We start from the raw sequence: 6,185 nt of genomic DNA, 5'->3' as shown, positions 1-6,185 counted from the left end.
TCCGGTCTGATGAAACCAAGTTTGAACTCTTTGGCCTGAATGCTAAGAGGAAACCTGGCACCATCCCTACGGTGAAGTTCGGTGGGGGCAGCATCTTGCTGTGGGGATGTTTTTCAGCGGGCAGGGACTGAGAGACTAGTCAGGATTGTGGGAAAGATGAATGGAGCAAAGTACAGAGAGATTCTTGATGAAAACCTGCTCCAGAGCTCTCAGGACCTCAGACTGGTGTCGAAGGTTTAACTTCGACAGGACAACGACCTGTTTTTGCTTCGACATTGTGAGGAATTGTGTGTAGATTGATGAGGGGGAAAACTATGTAATCAATTTTAGAATAAAGCTGTAACGTAACAAAATGTGTAAAAGTCAAGGGGTCTGAATGTTTTCCTAAGGCGCTGTATAGAGGGGGAGTATCAGTATCAGCTCCATGTTCACTGGGAGTTCCCTTTGGCCTCTTATACAGACACAGACCATCAGTTATACTGGGAGACGTGATGATACAGCTGTCTAATCCATGTCAGACAGCAGTCCCAGGCAAGCTAATCATGGGCTCCCGAGTGGCGCAGCAGTCTAAGGCACTGCATCTCAGCGCTAGAGCCGTCACTACAGACCTGGTTTGATTCCAGGCTGTATCACAACTGGCCGAGATTGGGAGTCCCATAGGGTGGCTCATAATTGGCTCGAAATTGTCTGGGTTAGGGTTTGGTGGGGGTAGGCCGTCATTGTAAATAAGAATTTGTTCTTAACTGACTTGCCTAGTTACAGTGCCTTGCGAAAGTATTCGGCCCCCTTGAACTTTGTGACCTTTTGCCACATTTCAGGCTTCAAACATAAAGATATAAAACTGTATTTTTTTGTGAAGAATCAACAACAAGTGGGACACAATCATGAAGTGGAACGACATTTATTGGACATTTCAAACTTTTTTAACAAATCAAAAACTGAAAAATTGGGCGTGCAAAATTATTCAGCCCCCTTAAGTTAATACTTTGTAGCGCCACCTTTTGCTGCGATTACAGCTGTAAGTCGCTTGGGGTATGTCTCTATCAGTTTTGCACATCGAGAGACTGACATTTTTTCCCATTCCTCCTTGCAAAACAGCTCGAGCTCAGTGAGGTTGGATGGAGAGCATTTGTGAACAGCAGTTTTCAGTTCTTTCCACAGATTCTCGATTGGATTCAGGTCTGGACTTTGACTTGGCCATTCTAACACCTGGATATGTTTATTTTTGAACCATTCCATTGTAGATTTTGCTTTATGTTTTGGATCATTGTCTTGTTGGAAGACAAATCTCCGTCCCAGTCTCAGGTCTTTTGCAGACTCCATCAGGTTTTCTTCCAGAATGGTCCTGTATTTGGCTCCATCCATCTTCCCATCAATTTTAACCATCTTCCCTGTCCCTGCTGAAGAAAAGCAGGCCCAAACCATGATGCTGCCACCACCATGTTTGACAGTGGGGATGGTGTGTTCAGCTGTGTTTCTTTTACGCCAAACATAACGTTTTGCATTGTTGCCAAAAAGTTCAATTTTGGTTTCATCTGACCAGAGCACCTTCTTCCACATGTTTGGTGTGTCTCCCAGGTGGCTTGTGGCAAACTTTAAACAACACTTTTTATGGATATCTTTAAGAAATGGCTTTCTTCTTGCCACTCTTCCATAAAGGCCAGATTTGTGCAATATACAACTGATTGTTGTCCTATGGACAGAGTCTCCCACCTCAGCTGTAGATCTCTGCAGTTCATCCAGAGTGATCATGGGCCTCTTGTCTGCATCTCTGATCAGTCTTCTCCTTGTATGGGCTGAAAGTTTAGAGGGACGGCCAGGTCTTGGTAGATTTGCAGTGGTCTGATACTCCTTCCATTTCAATATTATCGCTTGCACAGTGCTCCTTGGGATGTTTAAAGCTTGGGAAATATTTTTGTATCCAAATCCGGCTTTAAACTTCTTCACAACAGTATCTCGGACCTGCCTGGTGTGTTCCTTGTTCTTCATGATGCTCTCTGCGCTTTTAACGGACCTCTGAGACTATCACAGTGCAGGTGCATTTATACGGAGACTTGATTACACACAGGTGGATTGTATTTATCATCATTAGTCATTTAGGTCAACATTGGATCATTCAGAGATCCTCACTGAACTTCTGGAGAGAGTTTGCTGCACTGAAAGTAAAGGGGCTGAATAATTTTGCACGCCCAATTTTTCAGTTTTTGATTTGTTAAAAAAGTTTGAAATATCCAATACATGATTGTGTACCACTTGTTGTTGATTCTTCACAAAAAAATACAGTTTTATATCTTTATGTTTGAAGCCTGAAATGTGGCAAAAGGTCGCAAAGTTCAAGGGGGCCGAATACTTTCGCAAGGCACTGTAGATAAAGGTAAGTAATTACTACTTGGTAAATAGATGTGGTATTCTATCCATTGATCTGAGCCCTGCTCTGCTCTACCTTTCTCTCATTCTCTTCCTCCCTCTCCCTGTAGGATTCTATCTTCTATTTCCTCACGTCTCTCTCTCTCTCTGTCTTCCTCCCTCTCCCTGTCCGATTCTATCTTCTATTTCCTCACGTCTCTCTCTGTCTGTCTTCCTCCCTCTCCCTGTCCGATTCTATCTTCTATTACCTCACGTCTCTCTCTCTCTCTCTGTTCCTCCCTCTCCCTGTCTGATTCTATCTTCTATTACCTCACCTCTCTCTCTCTCTCTCTTCCTCCCTCTCCCTGTCTGATTCTATCTTCTATTACCTCACGTCTCTCTCTCTCTCTTCCTCCCTCTCCCTGTCCGATTCTATCTTCTATTTCCTCAAGTCTCCCTCCCTCCCTCCCTCCCTCCCTCCCTCCCTCCCTCCCTCCCTCCCTCCCTCCCTCCCTCCCTCCCTCCCTCCCTCCATCCCTCCCTCCCTCCCTCCCTCCCTCCCTCTCTCCATCCATCCATCCATCCATCCATCCAGGAAGCCATTGCTTTAAGAACAGATTAAAATCATTTCCAAATAATGTCTCATTTGGAATTGATTGAATAAAGATGTTTTTCAAAAAAGACATGCTGTTGGTATTTTCCTGTATTTTTTCTCTCTTTCTAATGGGTCAGATTCAGTTCCTTACAATTCAATGCTTTAATGTATCGCTTAGCAACGGATCCTATTTTACTCTCTAGTCAATTTTTTTCCACTTAGTCTACCGTCGGCTTCAAATCAAAATCAAATCAAATTGTATTTGTCAAATGCCAACGTAAACAACTAGTCAAGACCAACAGTGAAATGCCAACGTAAACAACTGGTGTAGACTAACAGTGAAATGCCAACATAAACAACTAGTCTAGACCAACAGTGAAATGCCAACGTAAACAACTGGTGTAGACTAACAGTGAAATGCCAACGTAAACAACTAGTCTAGACTAACAGTGAAATGCCAACGTAAACAACTGGTCTAGACTAACAGTGAAATGACAACGTAAACAACTAGTCTAGACTAACAGTGAAATGACAACGTAAACAACTAGTCTAGACTAACAGTGAAATGCCAACGTAAACAACTGGTGTAGACTAACAGTGAAATGACAACATAAACAACTAGTCTAGACTAACAGTGAAATGCCAACGTAAACAACTGGTGTAGACTAACAGTGAAATGCCAACGTAAACAACTAGTCTAGACTAACAGTGAAATGCCAACGTAAACAACTGGTGTAGACTAACAGTGAAATGCCAACGTAAACGACTGGTGTAGACTAACAGTGAAATGCCAACATAAACAACTGGTGTAGACTAACAGTGAAATGCCAACGTAAACAACTGGTGTAGACTAACAGTGAAATGCCAACATAAACAACTGGTGTAGACTAACAGTGAAATGCCAACGTAAACAACTGGTGTAGACTAACAGTGAAATGACAACGTAAACAACTAGTCTAGACTAACAGTGAAATGCCAACGTAAACAACTGGTGTAGACTAACAGTGAAATGCCAACGTAAACAACTGGTCTAGACTAACAGTGAAATGCCAACGTAAACAACTGGTGTAGACTAACAGTGAAATGCCAACGTAAACAACTGGTGTAGACTAACAGTGAAATGCCAACGTAAACAACTGGTCTAGACTAACAGTGAAATGCCAACATAAACAACTCGTGTAGACTAACAGTGAAATGCCAACGTAAACAACTCGTGTAGACTAACAGTGAAATGCCAACGTAAACAACTGGTGTAGACTAACAGTGAAATGCCAACGTAAACAACTGGTCTAGACTAACAGTGAAATGCCAACGTAAACAACTGGTGTAGACTAACAGTGAAATGCCAACGTAAACAACTGGTGTAGACTAACAGTGAAATGCCAACGTAAACAACTGGTCTAGACTAACAGTGAAATGCCAACATAAACAACTGGTGTAGACTAACAGTGAAATGCCAACGTAAACAACTGGTGTAGACTAACAGTGAAATGCCAACGTAAACAACTCGTGTAGACTAACAGTGAAATGCCAACTTACAGGTCCGTTCCAACAACACAGAGAGATAGAAAATAGAGACATGATAGAAAAGTTACACAAGTAATAATAGATACATAACGAGTAATGTCTACGGCTGGGATTCAATCTGAAGGCAGGTTTAACTTAAAGGTACTGCTGCTTTTAAAAGGCAATTTCCGATTTCGCCCACATATGCAGTGGTTCCCGTGAAAGGGAACATTGTCTTTAAAAGCCTCAGTAGTCTACCTACAACCAGCGAACGGTTTGAATCTGGGTATAAGTGAAAATCGGACTTTTGTAAGTCTGGTTTTATAGTCCGATCCACCTGTCTCAGTCAGTTACACTTAACAACCACACGGTGGCAGTACTACACATGTTATTGTGTGTTGTGTAAAAGAGTAGACTTCAACAGTGGTTCTCAATCCTGTCGTCTGGGACTCCCAGACGTTACACCATTTTGTTGTAGCCCTGAACTCACCTAGCCCTGAACTAGCCTAGCCCTGAACTATCCTAGCCCTGAACTAGCCTAGCCCTGAACTAGCCTAGCCCTGAACTAGCCTAGATCTGAACTAGCCTAGCCCTGAACTAGCCTAGCCCTGAACTCGCCTAGCCCTGAACTCACCTAGTCCTGAACTAGCCTAGCCCTGAACTATCCTAGCCCTGAACTAGCCTAGCCCTGAACTAGCCTAGCCCTGAACTCGCCTAGCCCTGAACTAGCCTAGATCTGAACTAGCCTAGCCCTGAACTAGCCTAGCCCTGAACTCGCCTAGCCCTGAACTCACCTAGCCCTGAACTAGCCTAGCCCTGAACTAGCCTAGCCCTGAACTAGCCTAGCCCTGAACTAGCCTAGCCCTGAACTCACCTAGTCAAGGGGGTCGTTGGAGTGGTAAGGGGAAAGCAACCGACTGTACACGAAAGTCAGACACCGATGTGGCTCAGTGCAACAGTGTTGCCATTGTTTATAATAATTGTTCTTTCTAATGTCGACTAATAGCACATACTCACAAACTAAAAATATATGTGTGTAGATTATACAATCAGTTGGTGAGAGAAAGAGCCTCAGACCTCCCATTCATTTGTCCATGTCTCCTGTATATGTTGTTCCTGTTTCAGGTGCGTCTTCTGTCACGTTCACTTGGTTCAAACAAAGGCAGACCAATGATTGGTTGACTATAGAGAATCCCACAATGCAGGCAAAGGCTGCAGGATAAAGCCCTTTAGCCTGCGTTTAGCAGGGACTAAAGTATTACACACATTCAGTACACAGCAGGGTGTAGGACTCAAACTTCCAACCTTGGTGTTGACAGAACCATACAGTATCAGAGAAAGAGAGGAGAGGAGAGAGAGCGAGAGAAAGAGAGAGAGAGAGAGAGAAATAGAGGGCAGGAGAGGAGAGAGAGGAAAAGAGACAGGGAAGGAAAGAGATGAAGGAGAGGAGAGCGAGGGCAGAAAAGGTGAGAGAGAGAGAGGGAGAGAGAGTCCATGCAGTACTACAATCAACATAATCATCATAACATGGTTGTGAAGGGACTGCTGACTGTGTCCCAAATGGCACCCTATTCCCTATGGGCCCTCTGGTCAAAAGTAGTGAAGGGGGAGGGGTGATGATGACACCAAACAGGAAGTACAGGCTAGACTCCTCACCATTACTACTTCCTTAAAATGTGACTACAGTGTGAAGTCCATGGTGAGAGATGGGGTGAGAGAGGGAGAGAGAGAGAGAGAG

The sequence above is a fragment of the Oncorhynchus mykiss genome, chromosome 13 (assembly GCF_013265735.2).
Source record: "Oncorhynchus mykiss isolate Arlee chromosome 13, USDA_OmykA_1.1, whole genome shotgun sequence".
NCBI classification, from domain to species: Eukaryota; Metazoa; Chordata; class Actinopteri; order Salmoniformes; family Salmonidae; genus Oncorhynchus; species Oncorhynchus mykiss.
This window is presented reverse-complemented; position numbering follows the sequence as displayed.